This window comes from Scyliorhinus canicula, chromosome 18, assembly GCF_902713615.1.
Source record: "Scyliorhinus canicula chromosome 18, sScyCan1.1, whole genome shotgun sequence".
NCBI lineage: Eukaryota > Metazoa > Chordata > Chondrichthyes > Carcharhiniformes > Scyliorhinidae > Scyliorhinus > Scyliorhinus canicula.
Window position 1 is genome coordinate 93322342 of NC_052163.1, and position 21727 is coordinate 93344068.

A 21727-nucleotide genomic window follows, 5' to 3' on the forward strand; every position below is an offset into this window, starting at 1 on the left:
GAGAATAGAATTCCTCCTGTTAACTCTATTTTTCCTTCTCCAAAGATTCTGCCTGACCTGCAGAGCAAATCCAGCATATTTCGTTTCTATTTCAGATTCCCGTCATCTGCAGTATTTTGCTTTTCCATTGGATCACCCCGCCCTGCTCCCAGGGCGCCATGCAAACTCCCCATTGGCCGGGATTCACACACTCTCGCGCAATAGGCCCCAAGCTGGTCACGTGATCAGTGGAATGTGCTCCGTGAAAGGGGTCACACTACCACAGATGGTTTCACTATTTATCACGTAATCCAAGGTAACATAGCCAGGGCTTTACAAGTACAGAACAGGAAAATGCATCACCTTCCATAAATGTGAGGAGATGCATTTTGGTAGATCGAATTGGGCAGGACCTACTCAGTTAATGATAAGGTGTTGGAGACAGTTACAGAAAAAAGAGATCACATCTGACAGTGCGGTGAAGAAGGCGTGCGGCAAGCTTGATTTCATTGGTCAGAACATTGAATATAGGAGTTGGGATGTCTTGCTGAAGTTGTATGGCCGCACTTTGAACACTGTGTACAGTTCTGGTCACCCGATTATAGAAGGGATATTATTAAACTAGAAAGAGCGCAGAAAAGATTTACTAGGATGCTACCAGGAGTTGATGGTTTGAAGTTATAAGAAGAGGCTGGATAGACTGGGACTTCTTTCCCTGGAGTGTAGGAGGCTTCGGGGTGATCCTATAGAGGTCTATAAAATAATGAGGGGCATTGATAAGGGAGATAGTAGGGGAATCTAAAATAGAAGGCATGGGTTTAAGTTGAGAGAGGAGAGATATAAAAGGGTCCAGCGGGGCAATTGTTTCACACAGAGGGTAGTGAGTGTCTGGAAGGGGCTGCCAGAGGCAGCAGTAGAGTCGGGTACAATTGTGTCTTTTAAAAAGCATTTAGACAGTTATATGGCTAAGATGGGTATAGAGGGATATGGGCCAAATACAGGCAATTGGGACGAGCTCGGTGGCAAAAGCTGGGTGGCATGGACAAGCTGGGCTGAAGGGCCTGTTTCCATACTGTAAACCTCTGTGACTCTATGACCCTATGATCATTTCCTCATAATCCAAGGTAATATCGCCATGGCTTCACAAGGACTCAGTGAGCACAGAATAGGAAAATCCCACACAGTTTTAATGAAGCTTATGCTGCACTAGTTGTTAACTGATCAGAAGGCAATTTTCGGTAGGTTTCACCCAGCTCCACAGTGGCCAGAAAGCCGGGGAGGAAAGGATTTAATAATAAGTGCAAAAGCACAAGCTACAAAGCATTGGTCTAATTAGATCTAAACTCTATCCAAGGACTCAAAGATATAAATGTGTTCTTCAATGCTTTTAATGCTATTTTCAAGGAGCTGCGTGCCCAAATACCAATTATGCATTCTCAGCCACAGACATTTTAAACCCTAAAAAACAAAGATGAGACTTGATCGGGTGGGATGTTAAAATGCAAAAAATCTCAAAACTGAACTCAATTCACCTTGAACCCGTCCACTTCTGCTTTTAAAGGCGATGGAGACCAACCTGCTCCTGGGAGACAGGACACTCTTTTAAACATTTTAATTAGGCTGTGTGCCGCATATTTTGGGTGGGATTCTCCGAGCCCCCCGCCAGGGCGGGAAACGCGCCATGCTGATTGGCGGCCGCTAGCAGCGCCCCCCCCCCCCCCCCCCCCCCAGTGATTCTCCGGCCCACGGTGGTCCGAGCGGCTGCCCGTTTGCGGCCGGTCCCACAGGCGTAAACCACACCAGGTCCGTACCGGCAGGACATGGCTCTACAGGCAGCCTGCAGAGTCTTCGCGCGCGCGGGGGGGGGGGGGGGGGGGGGGGGGGGCACGGGGGGGATCTGGCCCCAGGGGGTGCTCCCACGGTGGCCTGGCCCGCGATCGGGGCCCACGATCCACGGGTGGGCCTTTGCTGTGGGGACACTCTTTCCCTCCGCGCCGGCTGCTGTCAATCTCCATCATGGCCGGCGTGGAGAAGAGCCCCCCCTGAGCATATGCTGGGCTGACGCCAGAACACGCTGGCGCTCCCGCGCATGCGCCAATTCACGGGCAGCCGGTGGAGGCCCTTCGGCGCCGGTTGGCGCGGCGCCAAGCCCTTCGGCGCCAGCTGCCGTGGCGCCAACCCCGCCGGCGCAGCCTAGCCCCTGAAGGTGCGGAGGAATCCGCACCTTCCTGGTGGCCCAACGCTGCAGTGGTTCACGCTACTCCTCGGCGCAGGTATGGCCCACCCCGCCGGGTAGGGGAGAATCCCGTCCCTGATCTCTCTTCCACTTTTAGGCAATCAGTCAGGTTTCATGAGCCTCAGGAAATTTGGTAGCTAATGGAAGACAAGCACTGTTGCATGGAACAGGGTAAATGCATTTACAGCACTGCTTGTGGGCCAGGAGGGAGCAGAAATGCTTTGCACAATGCCCCCAATCTAGCCTGGTTCCTACTCTATGTGATCAGACACAAGCCTCCCATCAATGAACTGCTGCAGCCCATGTGGTGTAGGTAGGAGGGTCCCTCGCTTGATTGGTATTGCCATCCCCTCAGAATGTTCTCACAGCTAATAAATACTATGAAAGTGTAGTCACGACTGTTGTGTAAGCAAGCCAAGTGACAATTTACTCACAGCAATAATCCACATACAACAACAAAAAAAATGAACTATTTCACTGAGGTTGATTGAGAGATATATATTGACCGAGACACCAGGAGTGTTCCCCACGGTCATGGAATCTTTTCCATCCACTTGAATAGGTAATTAAAACCAAGATTATGAAGTCTAATTCAAAGAATAGAACATATAATTTTTCCCAAGGTGAGGAAGTCCTGCCACCGGGCAGGTCCTGTGCCCATGCGGGTGAACAGCGCGTCCCGATGTAGGATTTTACTGGCTGCAACCAAATATGTGGCAGCCACCGGATTAGCCATCCAATTAAGGGTGGCCATTCATCTCTCAGAGCTGCTGCCCAATCAGAGAGCTGGTAGCCTTGGCAGTGCCACCATTGTTGAAGCTGTTGAATGTGTTGAAGATGTTGAAGATGTTGAAGCTGAAGCACTTCCGTATTGAGGGCCTCGAAGCTCAGGTACTATTTTTTATTTAACGTACCAGGGGTAAAGCAAGCAGACCCCAGTGATTAAAAGGGTCCAATGGATGCCCCGCAGAGGCAGCCAGTGCCCCTCCATGAGCCTTGGTACAGTGATGGCCCATTCCAATGTTGGTAAAGATGAGAAGTGGCCATTACTTGGCCAAATATTTTTCCAGCAGCCTCTGGTTAGTAGGCAGGCATGCCATTACCATTTCCACCATTTGACAACATCGCATGGAGGTGGGGAAGACTTTGGGCTCCTTCCCTGACAACCTGGGACAGTGGTTAGCAGTGCTGCCTCACAGCGCCAGGGACCTGGGTTCCATTCTAGCCTTGGGTGACTATCTGTGGGGAGTTTCCAAGTTCTTCCCGTGTCTGCGTGGGTTTCCTCTGCATGTTCTGTTTTCCTTCCACAGTCCAAAAGATGTGCAAGTTAGCTGGATTGGCCACGCTACATTGCCCCTTAGTGTCCAAAAGATGTGCAGGTTAGGTGGGGTTACGGGGTCGGGTGGGGGCATGGGTCTAAGTAGAGTGCTCTTTTTGAGGGTCGGAGCAGACTCGGTGGGCTGAATGGCCTCCTTCTGTACTGTAGGGAATCTATGGATATCTATCTCTCTGGATATTATATTCTATGAATGTACTTCAACCTGCATTATATGAGGCAACCCTCCTCCCAAGCAATCTCCAGAAAGTGGTTAATATTCAACCCACAATCTCTGACAATGTAGCACTCCATTTGTACTACAATGAAGTGTCAACCAGAATAGGTGCTAATGTCTGTGGAGTGGGAGTTGAACAGAAAATCTTCTGACTCAACAACAAAAGTGCTACCATTGCGCCAAGCGACACTTTACAAACAAAAAAAATCAAAGTATGTATTTTAAGAATTCATCATCATCACTATTTCAGTATTAATTCGATCCCTGACATTTAAACAGCTCTGTTCTGGATTTAGCGCAGTGTTCTGATGACTATTCTGGCTGTGTAAATATTACTTATTGCAACTTGAAATGAAATGAAAATCGCTTATTGTCACAAGTAGGCTTCAAATGAAGTTACTGTGAAAAGCCCCTAGTCGCCACATTCCGGCGCCTGTTCAGGGAGGCTGTTACTTTGACTTTCTTTGAATGGAATGAAAGTATCCTTCAAGTGGGAATGTCTTTCATTTAATTGGATAATTTAACATGCTTGTTTTTACAATGTTGAGTGGTCGGATGAGACTATTGGGTTCACTCAAGATATGATTGTCGCTGCTTCTTATTCTCCCTTTTCCAAAGAAATAATTGCAACATTGAGAACAGGCATTCTTTATTCTACTCACCCTCCCCACCTGCCCTGAAAGCACAGATGTGCATTTCACAATCAATGCCTAACCACTGTTAAAAACGATCCCGGATCAGATCCCAGACAGAAACCCCAATATTTAATTTAATTTGTAAGACTGTGAGGAAAGGCTGATTCACTATAGGAGTAATTCCACATACAAAGAAGGATATGGTGTATTAAACAAACTGTATTATGAACATTGTCTTAAAACTAACATTAGCGTCATAAGGAAAATAACTTATAATTACCAGTTGAACGATGCTTAACAATGAAATTAAATAATAATTCCTAACTGCTATCTTTATCTACACTCAAGCAAAATTCATTTCAGGTCAAAATCCACTTTTAGATAGTTAGCCAAACCAGGAGCACTTGCTGTAAAGAGATGTCTTGGATGAACCTCTCTGAGAAAGAGATCCTTCAGGACCCAGCTCGTAGGTTCTTGCCTGTGACAAACTACTGTTTAAACTGCAAGCCTTCTCAGAAACTGCTGTTCTGTTCACAGGGTAAAATCTTTTTAACTAAACTGCTTTGAGAAAAACTGCTGGTCTGTTCACAGAGTGAACAAAATTGAACTCCATACCTCAACACCTGATGCTTGAGCTCCAGGCTCCTCCCATTAACTACATCATCTCACTGAGCTCTAACTATCTATTCCCCAGGGAACCTTATTTTTATCCAAACAAAATTCCATTAGCCCAATTTTAATGATGCTTTGATTGCACCTCTGTAGCCAAAGTGCTTGCCTTTTGTTGTAAACCAAGATTGAAAAAGAAACACTACTACAGCCATCATACACACACTAACCCAGGCTTTTACACTTACTGTACCAAATACATATAATACATTATATCTAAAATTCCTATGTTCATCACACTGTCCAAGTTGACATTCTTCATGTGTTGGCTTGGACACGGTCTGCCAGAAAACATGGTGATACTGCAGAGCTGATCTGAATCTGCCTTGCCTCAGTCAACCAACACTGTAAAAAACAAAAAATGTGAGCGTCCAACTGGCTGGCGTGGGAATCAGGAAAGGTGATGCACGATCACTTCATGACCAGTGCATCAGAGGGCCATTCTGATCTTGACTCTGTTAGGCTAACTGATCCTGACAACTTACAGAAAATGGAAATCAAGGCATTTAACGTGCTTTTGGATTAAAACCTGCTGACAACCAACACTCAGAAACACGTTGGCTAAAAGGTCAACTGCAAGTGCAGTGAGCAAAGAGCCAAAGGAGATTGACTTGGAGAAATGATTAATTAATGTTGCTATGGAGCAAAAATGGAATCTGGTCAGAAACGCCTGCTGAGGAACACATGGGTCAAATGCATTACTTAAACTTAGCAAATGTGCCTTTAAACTAAAGACCTGGAGCAGAAAAATGAGCTTTATTAACCCTGCATTGAGAGAGGTAAGGCTTGTAAGACTCCTCAATAGGGAGTCTCACTAGCCTCTAAGGTGTTCACCTCGTATTTTGGAATCAACAATATGAAACAAATTATGGATACAATTTTCACTTCATAAAAACCTTTATTAACCCACAAACCAATTTTACAACAGTTGCTTAATAGGTCCGTGTGCAGGAGCTCGTCCCCAGTTGGTCAGTCCACCAAACAAATTCTTTTACATGGCTTTCCATGACTGGCCAAGTCCCACTTCCTGGGTGCAGCCGCAATGTCCTTGAGAGCTGTGACTTTGACCCCTTTCTGACGCTGGTCTCTCGGCATATCAGATAATGGGTGTGATTTAATGGCCTTGTTGTGCCCAACTTGGTGTCGGTGACGAAGTCATTGAATCTCGCAAGATCTGGATCTCGCCCTTACCGGACGAGCCATTAGCTTAATTTAAATATGCATTCGCCAGATTCTCGCGGCACCCAGGACCTAACGGCCCCATCTGCCAGATCTTGCCAGGGAGCTATTTGGTACTAGTCCACACAAACGTGGACCAGGCATAAGTGGGTGTCTTCCAGGGTATTGCAGTACCCTGGGTGATCAAGGAAAGGTCAGTGGAGCACCCTGGCACTCCTGCTGGCACCTGGGTATCTGGCCACTTCTAGTCTGGCACCTTGGCACTGCAACCCTGGCATTTCCAGGGTGTCATGGTAACACTGCCAAGGGTTGAGGCCTGAGGGGGGACATGTCCATTAAAAGAGGACTGAGAGGAGGTTTGAAGGGTGGGGAGTGTAAAGGGCGGGTATGAGGGTGCCTCATAAAGGTTGGGGGGGTGAGAGGCGTGGGTCCTGAAAGGGGGATTCCCAAAAGGAGGGGTGAGGCAGCCTGAAAAGTGGGGGCATTCAGTGACCCCATAGTGGAGTGTCCTCTCTGCCGGGGGGGGGGGGGGGGGGGGGGATATTGTGCCTGAGTGGGGGAGAGATTTGAGCACCCTTTCAAAATGATGGCCCAATCTGTTAAGAGTTGGTCTCACCAGCGAGTTCAGTTCCCCACTGTTGACAACATTTCTAAGTGTGAGCTAGACTGGGGAGAAACTCCCCTAGGCCCAAACATATGACTAAATGTGGGGGAATACCGGTGTGGATCTCACCCAAAAAGCTGACAGGAAACGTCCTGCCAAACTCATCTAAAATAACACTTAGAGATAATTTGGTTGAATTCCACCCAGAGTTAAATCGAGTCATCCAATCTGATTAGGTTATCAATCCCACCCTGGCCATGCAAAGACCACCTGCATGTGGTCATTTCCTGCTCTAGCGGGAGGGGTCTCCAGGTAGCTGCCAGCAATGGATGTGATTTCTGTATCCTGGGTAGGCAGAAAGGAAGCCATTCACACACACCCGAGAGGCCATTGTCCAGGTCAGTTTCTGTTTACAGGGTGTCCGGTGGTTGGCCACCACCCCAGCGACACATCCCGAATGTTTGTCTCTATGTGCGTCCATCCTTGTTTCGTCTTTATTTTGGAAAAGCTCAGTCAGAGTCTCGGCAATGACGTCTTTGGTCAGAATTCTTCTCCCTGCGTCCCTTATGTCCTCTGCCTGATTGTGACCTCAGGGCATTGGTCCACTTCACAACTGGTTACATTTTAACACAAATAGGAAGATACGAGATGTTAAAAACAGCAAAGAGAAGCCTTACAGCATGACAGAAATACACAAAATATCATTAATATCTTGCAGCCTGCCCACTGAGTAAATAGCAGGAAATTTCAGACACAGGTTTAACAGTTAATCAGAGGCTCGGAAAGATATTGGGAATTAACGTAATGCAGAAATTAGACACAAAGGTAAGTGCTCTAAAAGGAAAGAGAAGACCTTAAAAAATATGAAGGGAAAAGAGAAGAAAAATGAGCAAAGTAGTTGCAATCCTCAAGGATTATTTCCTTAATGTGTTAACTGGAGAAGACATCAGCACTGAGGTAATCAGTGCAGATTGATAGACTTTGACTCTACATTCGGCTACAAGAGCTCATAACAGAGCAGAGAATCGGCACCATTGGCTCCGGCGTGGTCGGTGCGGCGCCGCTCGGGATGGGCTGAGCGGCCGTCGCAAAAAACACGAGTCCCGCCGGCGCCGTTCTAACCTGCTCTCAGCCGGCGGGACCTTGGCGTGGAAATGTCCGGGAGTGGCCTGTGGGGGGAGGGGGGGATCGGCCCGGGGTCCGGCCTCTCAAGCTGGGGCCTCCTTTCTTCCGCATCGGCCCCTTTACCCCTGCGTCATTTGCCGTTGGGGCCAGCGCAGAGAAGGGAGCCACTGCTCATGCGGGCATTGGCGCCGGTGCCACTGTGCATGCAGTTGACACCAAGATCAGCAGCTGGAACTGCATGGGCCGCTCCAGTGCCGTGTAGGGGCCAGAATTGCTGATCCAGATGCCATGTTGACTCCGTCGCGAAACGCGACTGCGTTTCCGACAGCGCCAACACTTAGCCTCAGGATCAGAGAATCCCGCCCAAGATTGAGGAGGAGCACACATATGAGAATAAGTTAAAAAATTAAGAATAAACATGGCTTTACAAGTCAACCGTTGACTTTTTTGAGGAAGCCGCATAATATAATGCACTGGAATTTGCAAAAGCAAAGGTTAAGCCCTCAAGGGCTCTTTATTACGTTAAAGGTGCTATTTAAATATAAGTTGTTGTTGTTGACTGTTTCCAGAATTAACGGGGAATTCAAGGTTAAAAACTTAGTTGTGAGTAAAGAATTGGTCAAAGGAAAAAGAATGCTTGTTAATGGATTGGAAAAAGTATTGAATTAAGTATTCCACCAGTGTTCCGATTGTTTATAATCTACATCAATAACTGAGATACAGAAATCTAAATGCAAACTGGCCAAATTTGTTAATGATGTTGAATGGGAATATGGAGGGTGTAATTGGATCAGCCTGGGTTTACCAGGAGGAGCTCACTGAAATCTACAAATGAACAACTCAGATGAATTCTTAATGGGACCAATGTGACTCAGTGGTAGCACATTCAGTACACAGTCAAAGGTTGTTGTGCGCTCAAATCATGCTCCAGAGAGTTGAGCAAAGAAATCAAAGCAATCACAGATACAGTTCTGAGGGAGTGCCGCACCATCAGATTTGTAATGGCCCAGATTTTCATCTCTGGGTCAGGGGCATAGAGTTGGGAGATTTCCTGGCTCTGAACCCAAACCTTACAAGTGACTGCCCGCAGGTTATGTTTTCAATCAGGGGAGGCGGGCTGAAATAGGAGTTGGGGCAACCCCGGAATTAGTGCGGAGCCTGCTGTGTGTGCACATAGGCTGGATGCCAAGTCTGACTCTGTGCACCGGCACTGTTTAAATAAATACAAATATTGAAAAACAAAAACTTCCACAAGCCTCACACCTCAACCCCCTCAACCATGCACACACGCCCTATGTCTCATCCATGACAACCTACGTCAACCCATAACCTCCCACCTACCCTCACAGCCCTCATAACCCCTATGCCAACCCATGCCCCCACCACCCTTTACCCTTATACCCTCCACTTCAATGCACCTAGAATCCTTGGACCCTTTCTCCGTAGATTTGACACTTCTCTGACAGCTGGACAGTTGCTTGACAGTTCCTTGACAGCTTTTTGATAGCTTGACAGTTCGCACGTGTTTGTGCTTAGAAAGTACATAATTATTTTTATTTTTAATAAAGGCAATCCAAAAGAATGCCTTACCTCTCCCAAAGGTATCCCGGGGCCCAAATGAAGCTACCATATTCAGACCTCCTCTTACCTGGTCTAATTTGCATACTCTGGGTTTCATACTCTTGTTCTTCCAAAATCCCACTTCAGTGGAGGAAGCTGGTGTTTTAAATGGCCGGCTGCATCCGCAAATTGCACATGTGTGACTCCCTCTCCGACTCCAGTTCTGCCCCTGTAAAGCTGGGAAATGTCAGGTTCGGGGCAGGATTTAGAATGTTTGGCCATTTGAACATTTGTTGTCATGACTGAGAGCCTCTCGGTCTTGACTAAAATCTGGGCTACTGTTTTTTGGACAAACTACAAAGGTGCTGGAATGGGACAAGCTGAGTTACTCTTGTACAGATCTGGCAAAGGCATGAACAGCCAAATGAATTCCTTCTGTGCTATAAATATGCTGTGGTCCTATGGGCAGAATGTCACAGTCCCTGGCTGCTGGGTTTTCAGGTGGAGGGAGGGGTCTATATAATTTTCCAGCTGACCTTCCAGCTGCCCCAACATTAGCCCCTGACCTGTCTGAAATTTTATAGGGATTGGTAAAGCAACATGTCCACCCTTGTCTCAATTGATATCCTTAAGTGGCCAATTAGTAAATGGCCAATCTTTCACTCAGACTCAATTTTCAGACTGGCAGGAGTGCAAGGTTTCACAGAGGAAGCCCAGCAGGTTGTTCTGCTCAGGCCTTGGGTGGGAATGGAGTCTTCACTGAAGATCCCCTTTCAACGGTTTCCGGTGGTGGTTGTGGGGAAGATTCCTTTGAGCTGAAGGCGGGTTCCATTCCCCCCCATCCCCCCCCCCCCCCCCCCCCCCCCCCCCGGCCAAGCCGGCAGACAGCCGGCGGCAGCGGCCACCATGATGTCGCTGGATTTTCTCAACGACGTGCGGCGCATGAACAAGTGGCAGTTGTATTATCAGGTGTTGAATTTTGGCATGATTGTGTCTTCTGCACTGATGATCTGGAAAGGATTGATGGTTCTGATGGGGAGCGAAAGCCCGATTGTAGTTGTACTCAGTGGGAGTATGGAACCTGCCTTCCACAGAGGTGACCTTCTTTTCCTGACCAACCATGTAGAAGATCCCATCCGAGTTGGCGAAATTGTGGTTTTCCGGATTGAAGGACGAGAAATTCCAATGGTACACAGGGTGCTGAAAATTTATGAGAAGGAATATGGAGACATAAAATGCCTGACAACAGGTGACAACCATGTTGTTGATGACTGAGGCCTGTACAAACAGGGGCAACACAGGCTGGAGAAGAAAGATGTTGTGGGGCGAACATGTGGGTTTGTACCGTACATTGGTATAGTGACCATCCTGATGAATGACTATCCAAAATGTAAGTATGCAGTACTCGTCCTGCTGGGGCTCTTTGTCCTCATCCATCGGGAGTGAAGAATGGGTGGGGTTTGCCTGAGGCTATCAGCAGAGTTTCTCACCCCAAGCCAAATGCTTTAAAATGAAGAAGATGGCCAGCAGTCGTGCAATTCTGCAGCTTATTCCCGTGGATTCCTGCTTTCTGACAGATGTTGATTCAGTATTTTTTATTTTTGTGATGGTGATCAGTACTGTAGGAATATTCCTTAGTAATGGACCGACAGATGTCACCGTGAAGATGAAAACTTTCCCCGTTACTTTTGGTTTCTGAATTTAGACTTCTAACGTAATCCAGAGTTGGTCACTCGTTTGGTTGGGGAGGAAGGCATAAAATTGGGCGGGGGGCGCGAGATTGAAACCAGGTGGGTCCTTATGTACGGTGCAGATTTTTAGCTTTGGTTTTCTATCATTGTTTCAGTACAAATGCAAATGTGTTTTTCTGTGCGTAGTGGAGCAGATCACCTCCGTGAACACTTTTCCCCAAAATCTAAGCAACCCCCCCTGGTCCCTCAAACTGTTTGGAAACCTCACATAACTTCGAACCAAAGCAGCTACAGTACAATAAATAGCTGGGAGGCGCTGTAACCCAAAGACCGTGAATGGTCAATGGATCTGTCCAGTTAATTGTTTGCCAGATCCAGGACGGAGAATTCAACTCTGGGAGAGAGAGAGCAGATGCCTGCCCAAGATCCTCGACCTTTATTACAGACCAGTGTGTATACATTTGGACTGTAATGTAGATATTAGAATTGGATTATTGGGCAGTTGGGGACCATCCGTTTCAAGCTCACCTCTACTATCCCAATCTTTTCATTCACCTTCAATAAGATGGTGGTAGAGTGTGTGTGAGTGATCCTTTTGTATGCGGTGACAGAGATGTGGGAGTGTTACACCCAAATCCTATCCAAAGCCAGGGACATCAGTGCAATGACCTATACTTGGCCAACGAAAGGGTTTGTGAATAAAAATTGGTGACAGTCTTGCTACATTTGTGGTCCTGATTGTCATTTACCAGTTCGTCCATCCACAATTTTCATTTTTTAAATATATACATGTAGGACTACGTACGTGAAGCATTTGTTTGTACTGAAATGCTGTGGCAACTGGGCTTGATGTTCCTTTATAGGTGGGCGTTGAAGATGACATTGGTAGTTTGTAACCTCCTAACTCTGGAAGACCCAATGAAGTCTTACTTGGAAATACCAATAACTGCCCTGGTACTGCTTGCTTGGTAGTAATCGGTAACATACAATCCCGTCAGTATTTTTCTCAAGTGATACATTCTGGATAGACTTGGTCTGTTCTGTTCTAGGTTTGTGTCTGACATTTTTCTAATACCTTTGGCATTGTATGAAGTGTCTGCTCATCCATTCTTCATTTGAGATGTTCCCCCTTCAATCCTTCCACTATTTGTTTTTGTTGTTTTAAAGCACAAAATGAGTCATACCCGTCTTGTTTTTTTCCTCTGAAGCGGATCTGGAATAATTTTACGTGAGTGGAATTTTTTAAGTTGCTAATTTCCATGGTCTTTTTTTTTTTAATTGGTTTAGCTCATAAACAATGTCCTGGAGCACACATATGGTTGTTCATTTACAGTTAAATAAACAGACTGGAACTCTTTTATTTTTGTGCACTGCCATTAGGTATTTCCAGCACACTGTTCAGGGAGCGGAGCCCCTTGTTTTCACGATGGGCTGGGTCCAATCTGCCTTGTGCAATTATAGTGTGGATACTCTGGCCCTATCCCCATCGGGAATCCCCTTCGCAAATTATTTTCTTGGAGGGGTGGGAATTTGGAAAGTCAATAAAAAACATTTCTATAAAAAAAAAGATCCCCTTTCAACATTGGGCACTTTCATTTGGTCACCTGAGCGCTCCTCTTCCTCCTGACCTCTCCATTAAGACCCTCACACTCCTTTCCCCACCCATTCAATAGGTGGCTAGATATAGTACTTGGGGAGAATGGGATCAAAGGCTATGGGGAAAAAGCAGGATTAGGCTATTGAGTTGGATGATCAGCCATGATCGTGATAAATGGCGGAGCAGGCTCAAAGTGCCACAAGGCCTCCTCCTGCTCCTAATATGCATGTATCTCCCCAACTTGCCATGAGACCACCTGCATTTATCTGGTCCTGGACTCCAGGTCTTAGAATGTTGGAACTCCTTGGGATCTCCACTCCTAACCACTGCTGCCAGTGGCACTGCTGGCACTACAGAGCTGTCGGGCAATCAAAATGGCGGGCAGTTCTCAGAGACGGAACATTCTCTTTAATGAAGGCAGCTGTCCCGTATCCAGCCAATAAACATCCTCCGGAGTGTGAAATGACTGCAGGGCTTCTGTGATTGGGGCAATGCATACCGTTGACTTTTTGGGTGGGGTGGGACAGGAAACACATCGATCTGAAAAATGCTGCTCTATCATTTTAAACGAACCCATGCACCATTTGAAGACATGACTATAAAACGTTTGGGAATTGTTAATGATATTTTAAATGTATTATTGAGGTTAAGAATAAACAGGTGAAGGACATTAATTGATTAAGTACCTTGAGCACATATAAACATATAAAGGGAGACTCCGACCAAACTGTCTGCCCCTCTACCTCGACTGCATTCCGGGTGGGTGACCCTGGAGAAGGAGCACGTGGTCTCCACTGGCACACTACAGGTCTTGTGGAGTGCATCATCAGCCCGAGGAATGCCATTTTAATTTTGTTAGATAATTAGATAAGTTTCCTTTTAAAGTTTTATTCATGTTACAGTGCTAATCATAGCCTTGGGCCTCAATGCTGAGTTCGACAACTTTAGATTTTGACCTTACTCCTCCATCTTAACCCTCCCCACTCCTTTCTTCTCTTTTCCTTTTTTTGTATTCCATACATATTTTGCCTTAATGCAAAACACTCCCTCCCCTTCTCACACCAGGCCGACAATCGTTTTTTCTTACAGTTGCTATTTTTTGTTGTTGTTTCTTTTGGCCTAACATATTCTCCCCCTTTTCAGTTCTGACAAAGGGTCCTTGACTCGACACATTAGCTCTGTTTCTCCCCCGACAGGTGCTGGCTGACCTGCTGCGTTTTCCCAGCTTCCTCTGATCTTCTTTGAGGTTGAGTAACTACCTGCAAATGGCAGGTGGTTAGAATGGGGGGAGACTCCTGGTCAGCCGTATGGTGGAGAAAAAGTTGGAGCCTCCACCATCATTATCCAAAGCTCCAGGCTGCAACACATATGTGAGCGTATATGTTGTCACAGCAGCTCGGCCTCCTTGAGTAATCTGTAGCACACCACAGTGTGATGCCAATAAATGCTCATAAAGAGAGGCTTGGACTAGGTAGGCCTGACTGGATGCCTCTCTTCTGTGGCTAGATTCATGCCTTGATGCCCTTGGAGAGGGGGGCATGTAGCATCAGTACCCTTGAGGTCTTCCAAAGCCTGTGGATGCCATGGGGGCTGGAGTGTATCACCAGCCCTGGGAATGTAATTTTAATTTGACATATTCCTTTGTAATTTTATCTTTTTGTTACCGTGTCCCTTTAAGGGGCTGTTAATTGTTTATTAGTTGATGAGTTTATTTTACTGGTTCTCGTAAGAGTATAAAGAGAGACCTCTGGGATCCTGGGTATTGGTTACTAAGGAGGTGGCCAGATGTAATGCTGCATGCTGTCAATAACTCGAGTATCAAGTAAAATATTGGCATCTGGTTTCTTACTTCACCATCTGGCTTCAGAATGAATTAACAAGGGTGACCTGAGATCGTAAAAGGCATTATATAAATTCAAGTCATTTAAAAAAAAACAAAGCAAATTGTATTTGTGAAATATCTGTTGTGCAATGAAATGTCCCAATGTGTTTCGCAGGAAGGTTAACAAACAATATTTGACACTAATCCACATCAGGAGGTATTAGGACAGATAACCTAAAGCTCAGGCAGAGAAGTATTTAAGGAGTGTCTTAAAAGTGATGAAAGTAGTCTAGGGAGGTAATTCCAGGTATATATCTGTATGTATCAGCCAGAGGGTGGTAAATCTATGGAACTTATTGCCGGAGATGGCTGTGGAGGCCAAGTCACTACATATCTTTAATACAGAGATAGATAGGTCCCTGATTATTAAGGGGATCAGAGGTTATGGGGAGAAGGCAGGAGAATGGGGATGAGAAATGTACCAGCCATGATCGAATAGTGGAGCAGACTCGATGGGCCGAATGTCCTAATTCTGCTCTTATATCCCATGGTCTTATGATATCCCACAAAGTGACTGTCATCTGGGCTGTTGATGTCAGGGGGTAGATTATGACAGGATGCCTGATTAAGTATTTTTTTTAATAGATTCTGTACAGCATCCAGCCTCGAACTGCTCTCCTGTCTCTATGAGGACATAAAATGGGGGAAGCAGAAAGACAAATTAATCGTTAGGTGAAAGTGTACATACTGACAGCTTTTATCATCAACCTCGTCTGCATGAGAAGGTTCCTTAAAGTGGGTGAAGTTGTCAAAACCCAAGTAGCCAGGTGATGAAGGATAGAGCTCTGAAGTCAGTTCCTTCTTCCTTTCTTAGCATAATGCACCTTACACCTACAAGAACACAGCATTTCTCCATCCTGTAGATAGGTGCAGAAGTGGGTCCCTAGTTATTACCTCCCTCATCTGAATAAAATTTAAATGGGTGAAGGGTAAAAATTCACAGGTGAGAAATCGATCCCAAACTGCCTTCAGTGCTCCAACCTTTAGTTGTAACACAGGCAAGTTAGGCAGCAGAGGATTAACCTCCTCCATGGAAGTACTGATGCCATTTCAATATTCTAATGAGGAATTTTGAGGGAAAAAATAGAGTACAATTTTGGACACAGTTTGCATCTGGGAACAGTGATTGACCCAAAGCAGAAACTCTAAATTCCTTTGCAGCAGAGTAATCTGGTGTGGAGAGCAGGTATGATTTGATTCCCTCAATTTAGCCCAAGAGCTAGTGTCCCTGTTCCAGTCCCAGCTGAGATCAACTAACTCACTGAGACTGAAGGAGCAGTGCCTGGTTCCCTTCTTGCTCTTTATAATTCAGCACCAGGTTTTTCGGAGGCAAAGATGGAATGAAGACTTTTCTTTCAGTCGACAATTTGATCTGATTGAGTTGCAGACGGCCTGAAACGGGGGGATGGGGGGGGGGGGGGGGGTTGACATCATTTCCACAGTGACTTTCTAAAGGAGATCTCTGTTTGAAAATGAAAGGCTTTGCAGGTTTAGGGGACAAGGGCAGGGCAGTGGAACCAATTCGGAACTCTTTCAGAGTGTCAGCACAGGTACAAATGCTCTCCCAGTGCGGCTGTGCAATTCTGCGACAGAAGATGAACTGCTGATTCTGACGACAACCGGTAAAACAATGTTAACTCAAAAGGTAGCAACAACATTTGCAGATCGAGGTAAACCTAGCGCGATGCCTGCAAGTGATGCGCAAGCTCTCCGCTTTTTATGGTCAACCCAACAGTGGAAATTGAAATAATGAATTATTTATAGCCAGGAATCTGACTTCAGCTGTCAATCTCTAAAGGTGCCGATGTGATTTCGGGCAGTCTGCTAGCTGTTATGGGGACAGGACTACTGTGCATCATTAATCATTTCAACGCTCATCGCAGTTGAATTGAGTACAGCATTTTATAGAGTACTGGGTTCAAAAATTCCAACGCAGAGGCGTCATTAACTTAGGAGGTCAGTCGCGGGCTACCAGAATCGAGGTTGCACTCTGGGTCCAGTCCGTGATTCCTGAGCAAATATAGTCCATTTTGAGAAGCGGCTCCATTCCTCAGGTTTTCACTGACATGAATTTGTGTTCTGCCTAATGTAATTTCTGGCAAACAAAAAAAAGGCCAGGGCATTTGGGGAGTGTTTTACATAGGATCACACAGGGTACGTGGCAGAGATTCTGGTCATACAGTGGGATGTGTCGCTGGGTCAGTGATAGGCGACTGGCACTGATAAGTCTCACCCAGTGAGAATTCACATGCACACAGTTCCACTCAATGGCTTCTGAAGGTTGAATAAGGTTCAAGTTTTGGACAATGCAGGGCGTCCCAAACCTGATGGCTCACATGTAAAACACTGATTATTTTTTTTAAAGTTCGAGGATTAAAGAAAAATGTGGTCACCGGAACGCAACTGTACTGCAGTGGATGGGAGCTTTGCACTATGAATGGCCACCTCGTCTAACTGAGCCGCACCTCCCTGGCTTCAATGCAGTCTGTGATCAGATTGTCGACCTGAGTTATGATGCAAGTTTTATATCAGTGTTCATCCAAAGCTGTTTTTTTTAAATCAACTCTAAGGCAGTAATTAGAACTGCCTCCTTGTTCTGAAATGTAAGGTGGGCAGATGTTTTCACATCATTGGCTAAGTTATTGGGTTGCAAATGAATTGTGTAACTGCTTGCTTTTAAATAATCTCATGGATAAGTCCTTTCCAGGTGCTCGCTAATAAATCCTATTCCGTTCGCCCCTTCATCACCACTGCCGATGAGATCATTCACTTGTGTTGGTGTTCTGCTCCTTTAACCGGCATACCGCAGTTTAAAAAATTCCCAGGGCATTTAAAAGTATTACTATTTGTTAATATTACTTTATAGTCCCATTGTTCACTTCTAGAACCACAGAATGATTCATTGCTTTTGACTGGAGTGTTCATGTCCTGCAGCTGTTTTCTGAAGGACACTGGGATGCTGTGCCTTTAGGAGCATGCAAAGCCTTTTTAAAACCATCTCATTAAAACAAAAACAAGCTAATGATCCGATCTTTTTCTGGTAATCAAAAATTTGCAGTAATTCAAATTAAAGCCACTCGCTTTAATAAGGGGGAGAGAAAGGATTGGGTTTTTAATGCAGTTTCGACTTTTAATTTTTACAAATTATTCCATAAATTTCACAAATGACCTGAGAGTATTAGTAACTATACAGCAATTTCAAATAATAGATGAGGAGGCAGGCCAACATGAAAATAAAATGTTTTAGCAGATGTTCCGCCTGCCACTAAACAATTATAATATTGAACAATAATCTGGCAATCAGTCAAACATATAAGAAAGAGAGAAGACAATTAGCATCATGGAACGAAAAAGGGTACATATATCATTGTCCATTTCTGAAAAAGGACTCATCAGATAAATAATCAAAGAAAGCAATTGGGCAATTAATGAATTTAGAGAAATTGGAGGGGATTCTCCATCCAGCGATGCCGGAATCACGAAACGCAATTGGACGGAGAATCGCACGTTGGCCGGAAATCAAGGCGCCCAATGGAATGCCATGCCCCAGTGCCTCGACAGCGGCATGAATGTGATCTATGCCACACGCTGGCGTGGGCATGGAAATTGCACAGTAAAGGCTGTTAGCATATCATTAACAGGCCCAGCCCGTTATTATCCTGACCTCCCGCAATGCTCCACCTCCGCCAGGTGGAATTACTGATGGCGAGGTTCACCTGTGGCATTGAAAATCGGGAACCAGGCTCCGTGCTTGCTAAGGGAGGGTGAGAGGGGACGGGGTACGAAAAGTGTCCAACATCGCTATAGTGTGTAATGCTCGATCAATGACTCCAGAAGCGAGATTGAACGACAATTGAAGGCTTTATTGTACTAGATGTTCCCCTCAGCAGCGCAGGTACAGAATGCAACTGCTGGTGAGACACGGGCTCTTATATTGCGCCTTACTGGGCGGAACCAGCAGGCAGGCTTCACCAATGATATAGCAGTCTCAGGTACCTCCCACACCAATGGTCTTACAGCATTATCCAGGGTACCATAATACCCCTAATACCGACTACCACATTCACCCCCTGTTAAAATAAAGAGTCCGGTGGGGTAGTGGTCTCGCGTTATACTGTGGTAGAGGTTGAGGTCATAGTGGTACCCGGTATACATTAGCACAGTGTTTTGCCTCGTTACATGCCGCAACTATTTACAGTATTTATTTACAGTCAGAATGAAGCAATTAGTAGATCGGGGGCCCAGGTCGTCCTCTGCAATCGTCGTAGCTTCGACGGTGATGCAGGCGCCGACTCGGGCATCCGTGGCTCTGGGATCATGGCTTCGGCTTCTTCAGCAGCTTCATCACTCCTGGATGGGACCAGTGGGAGGACCGGTCCACCTGAGAAGGAGGCGGCTGTGGGGTGCGCCGGTGGGAGGGAGGGGGATGGTGGTGTGGGTAGGGACCCAGCGGGCGCCAGATCCCGAAGGGGGACCATATCCTGTTGGCCGTCGGGGTACGCCACGTAGGCGTACTGAGGGTTAGCGTAAAGGAGGTGGACCCTCTCGACCAATGGGTCTGACTTGTGCACCCGCACGTGTTTGCGGAGCAGGATGGGTCCAGGAGCTGCCAGCCAGGTAGGGATCGAGGTCCTGGAGGAGGACTTCCTAGGGAAGACAAGGAGATATTTGTGAGGTGTTTAGTTTGTTGTGGTACACAGTAGTGATCGGATGGAGTGCAGAGCATCAGGAAGGAACCCCTGCAAGCAAATGACTGGGAGATTCCTGGACCGTAGGGCCAGTAGGACGGTCTTCCAGACCGTTCCATTCTCCCTCTCTACCGCTCCGTTTCCCCGGGGGTTGTAACTGGTCGTCCTGCTCGAGGCACTGCCCTTGCTGAGAAGGAATTGACGCAGTTCGTCACTCATAAAGGAGGACCCCCTATCGCTGTGTATGTAGGTGGGGAAACCGAACAGTGTAAAGATACTGTGGAGGGCTTTTATGACGGTGGCTAGCGGTCATGTCCGGGCAGGGGATGGCGAATGGGAACCGGGGGTACTCGTCAATCACGTTCAGGAAGTACGTGTTGCAGTCGGTGGAGGGGAGGGGCCCTTTGAAGTCCATACTGAGGCGTTCAAAGGGACGGGAAGCCTTTATCAGGTCCACTTTCTCTGGCCTGTAGAAGTGCGGCTTGCACTCTGCACAGATTTGGCAGTTCCTGGTGGCGGCCCTGACCTCCTCGATGGAGTAGGGCAGGTTGCGGGTCTTGATGAAATGGAAGAATCGAGTGACCCCGGGTGGCAGAGGTCCTCATGGAGGGCCCGGAGTCGGTCCATTTGTGCGTTGGCACATGTGCCGCGGGGTAGGGCATCAGGAGGCTTGTTTAACTTCCCGGGACATAACAAGATCTCATAGTTGTAGGTGGAGAGCTCGATCCTCCACCGTAAGATCTTATCATTCTTTATCTTGCCCCGCTGTGCATTATCGAACATGAAAGCAACCGACCGTTGGTCAGTGAGGAGAGTGAATCTCCTGCCAGCCAGGTAATGCCTCCAGTGCCGCACAGCTTCTACTATGGCCTGGGCCTCCTTTTCAACTGAGGAATGGTGGATTTCTGAAGCATGGAGGGTGTGTGAGTAGAAGGCCACGCGTCGAGCTGCGTATACCTGTTGATGGTCTGACTATAATCGATGACCATCCTATGCTTCTCCCCGGTCTTTACAGCCACTACTTGAGCTCTCCAGGGGCTGTTGCTAGGATAATCCCTTCCTTCAGTAACCGCTGGGCTTCCGACCAAATGAAGGTCCGGTCCTGGGCACTGTACCGTCTGCTCCTGGTGGCGACTGGTTTGCAATCTGGGGTGAGGTTCTCAAAAAGGGAGGGTGGCTCGACCTTGAGGGTGCGAGGCTGCAGACAGTGAGGGGGGTTATAGGGCCGCCGAATTTAAAAGTTAAATTTTGGAGATTACATTGGAAATCTAACCCTTGGAGCATGGCAGCGCAGAAGTGAGGGAGGACGTAGAGGCGGAAATTTTTTAATTCCCTTCCCTGGACCATGAGGTTCGCTACGCAGAACCCTTTGATCTCTACAGAGTGAGACCTGGAGGCCGGGGAGATTCTTTGATTAACTGGGTGGATGGGAAGAGAACAGCGCCTTACCGTGTTGGAGTGTATGAAGCTCCCTGTGCTCCCGGAGTCGATCAGGCAGGATAATTTATGCCCATTGATGAGCACGGTCGTCGTCGCGGTCACGAGCGTTTGGGGCTGAGACTGGTCTAGGATCACCGAGGCAAGTTGTGGCAAATGCTGGAAATTTTCTTCGGGCGATGTGTGGTCATCCGAATTGGGGTCCTGAGACTCCAGCCAAGATGGCGGCACCCACTGGTCGAACATGGCTGGGGGTGGGCAAGATGGCGGCACCCATCCGTTGCACGTGGTCCCTGGGGAGCAGGATGGCGGCGTCTGGGGCCCGAACATGGCTCGGGAAAAGGAAGATGGCGGCGCCCGCTGGCCACACGTGACTCGTGGAGAAGGTTGGGGTGGCGGTCCTGGTCCGCCCCCGGAGACTGCAGCAACTGCCCGGGGCTGGCATACCGCCACAAAATGGCCCTTTTTGCCTCACCCTTTGCAGGTGGAGGAGCGGGCCGCCGGGGGTGTTTGGCTTGCCCGCAAAAATAGCAGCGGGGCCCCTCGGGGTTACCTGGTAGTCGCGCAACACAAGCTTGTGAGGGGATGGGGGATGCATCGGAGTCGGCCGCGCGGGGGGGGTTCCATGCTCCCAAGGGGCTGCAGCACGGTCGGGGACGTACGCCCGGGCATTTTGGGAGGCCACATCCATGAAGCGAGCAAGGTCCCGTGCCTCCTTGAGGCCTAGTGCCCCTTTTTCTAGCAGCCGCTGGCGGATTTGGGAAGACAGCATTCCTGCAACGAATGCATCCCAGATCAAAAGTTCTGTGTGGTCGCTGGCTGAAACTTGTGGGCAGTCACAGTTCCTACCTAACACCAGGAGCGCACGGTAGAATTCCTCCAGTGATTCCCT

The 21727-nt window shown here is 47.3% G+C and overlaps 1 pseudogene; it reads left to right on the forward strand.

Moving 5' to 3' along the window:
- Positions 1–10434: 10434 nt before the first annotated feature.
- On the forward strand, positions 10435–11104 carry LOC119953321 (annotated as a pseudogene).
- The last annotated feature ends 10623 nt before the right edge of the window (positions 11105–21727 follow it).